The following is a 2,611-nucleotide window of genomic DNA, read 5'->3' on the forward strand; positions in this document are numbered from 1 at the left end:
CTCTATTAAAGGCATCAATACTGTTTCCTACCTCGCCCCAAAGAACCCCCTGCGAAAACTGTGTCCAATCCCCGCACCTAAAATTGCCATTTCCCCAATTTTCCATCAAAAACCCTAAAAATCCCAAATCAACCCTTTTGATCAGTTTACTAGCCTAAAATCAGTGTTACCCTATTGGTTATCTCGCCCATTGAAGATCTTTATCGAGATAGACCAGAGAGAGCCCTCTCCTGCCCCGTAGGGCTAGCTACGAGGCTAAGTGGTTTGATGTTGCCTTGAGGTTTACCTTTCTCAGCCTGAGGTGAAATTTCAAGCGCTAACAGGCCCTATGAGCGAAGCATCTTATTCTGCAGTTGATAGTTGTGATGGAATTCCAACTTTAGCTACCACAGCTAGTGCACCTCTTGATCATGATAATGATATGGATTTGGAGAAAAGAATTTTCGCACTCGGCTTTCAAGGATGCATACCTTTTAAAGGGCACTCACAAGCAAACATGACTTTGTCAGCTGCAACAGAACATGATAATCAACAACCGTCATTCAATTGTTCAGGGAAGACTTTGATGGAGCAACTGCAATTTCAAAGGAACATGGCATCAGATTGTCAAGAAGAATGTACCTTGAACCCTTTTCTTGGAAGTGATGAAATTTCTAATGTTGGAAATTTGTGCCAGGACAGTTTCGTGATACCAATTGGGGCTGATGGGCTCCTGGAATCTGCCCTGTTCAATTCAGGCAATCACAGTTGACAGACCTGAAACAAATAGATGTACAACACCCCATTCCAATTTTGAGGGTCGTGTTGGTCATTCTGGATACTCATCACCTTCAATCTTAGGTACATGCAACACCAAGAAAACAGATATAGAGACAATCCCCAAGCGTGTGCCTATGATGGATGCAAAGAATATTTCCTACAATGTTTTGTCATGTTCTGCAAATATTAAAACATCTTCCTGTGATCCTAGAGAGTCAACTGATACATCATAGATTTTTACAGGTGGTCACAGTGAAACAAAACTGCTACAAGGTTTAGGGGAAAGGAGAAGCCTTAATTCAGAGTTGTGGCATGCACGTGTCAGGCCCCTTGTATCTCTATCTACAGTTGGGAGTCGTGTGGTCTATTTTCCTCTAGGTCACAGTGAGAAGGTGGCTGCCTGTACAAACAAGGAAGTGGATGCTCATATACCTAATTATCCAACCCTTCCACCTCAACTAATCTGCCAACTTCACAATGCCACAATGCACGCTGATGTTGAGACATATGAAGTATATGATCAAATATACTTCATATGTCTCCTGGTGGATTTTCAGTTCCATGTTGTGCAGCTGACAAAGTGTTTCCTCCACTTTATTTTACTTAATAGCCTCCCGTTCAGGAGCTCATTGCAAGAGATTTTCATGATAATGAATTAAGTTTTGGCATATCTATAGGGGTCAGCCTAAGAGACATTTATTGACAACAGGATGGAGTGTGTTCGTAAGTGCCAAGAGACTTGTCACTGGTGACTCGGTCATGTTCATTAGAAATGAGAAGGGATAACTATTATTGGGCATTAAAAGAGCAAACAGATCACAAACAATTATTCCATCATTGGTTCTCTCCAGTGATAGCATGCCCATTGGAGTTCTTGCTGCTGCAGCTCATGCTACTGCTACAAAATAGTCGATTCATTGTATTTTACAATCCAAGGGCAAGTCCATCAGAGTTTGTTGTACCACTTTCCAAGTATGAAAAAGCAATTTATCATACACGAGTTTCAGCAGGGATGCAGTTTCGCATGTTATTTGAGACGGAAGACTGTAGTGTGCATAGGTACATGGGTACTATAATTGGCATTGGTGATTTGGATCCAGTTCCCTGGCCAAATTCTCAATGGCGCTCTGTGAAGGTTGGTTGGAATGAATCTACTGCAGGTGAAAGACAACCCCGTGTATCTTTGTGGGAGATTGAGCCTTTGATCACATTCTTGATGGACCCACCTTCCTATCCCTTGAGGTTAAAGCGCCCGTGGCCACAACTTCAGGGAATGGCTTATGTTCCTAATGTTAAAGATGACGATTGCAAGATGATGAAAAGTTTCATGTGGACAGGAGGAGATAATGGGGAGAAACATTTTAAGGGCTTGAAATTTCAAGTGCTAGGCATGGATCCTTGGATGCAGATGCAGGATAGATTTGATTCTTCAGTGGAAGGAATCCAACCAGATATGTCCAAGTCAATGGTTGTGGCAACATTGCAGGAAATCAGGATTGTTGACTCAAATTCTCCAGCAAAAGCTGATGATGAACATTAAAACAGGATCTGATTTTAACAGATGTCAATGAACAGGAAGGAATAAAGAAGATATGTCAACCAACAGGAAGGAACAAAGAACATACATCACATAGATAATGACAGCTCCATTCAATTGAAGCCATGTCAGTTGATACACTTGACTTCATAGAATATCTTGACAAAGTTGGGAAACAACAAATTATGGCTTTGGGAAACTGATCATAGACCATGCTTGGATGGTAGCCAAGGCCTTTTAACTCCAACTAAACTCTACTCTAGAGCCTAAGATAATCACCAATCAATCTCATAGAAGGTGTTAATACCCTGCAAC

The 2,611-nt window shown here is 41.6% G+C and overlaps 1 pseudogene; it reads left to right on the forward strand.

The window, feature by feature from the left end:
- Positions 1 to 328: 328 nt before the first annotated feature.
- On the forward strand, positions 329 to 2,299 carry LOC149138940 (auxin response factor 6 pseudogene; annotated as a pseudogene).
- The last annotated feature ends 312 nt before the right edge of the window (positions 2,300 to 2,611 follow it).

Source organism: Pinus tabuliformis, chromosome X, assembly GCF_031772625.1.
Source record: "Pinus tabuliformis cultivar Carrire ecotype Pingquan chromosome X, CPIR1, whole genome shotgun sequence".
Lineage (NCBI taxonomy): Eukaryota > Viridiplantae > Streptophyta > Pinopsida > Pinales > Pinaceae > Pinus > Pinus tabuliformis.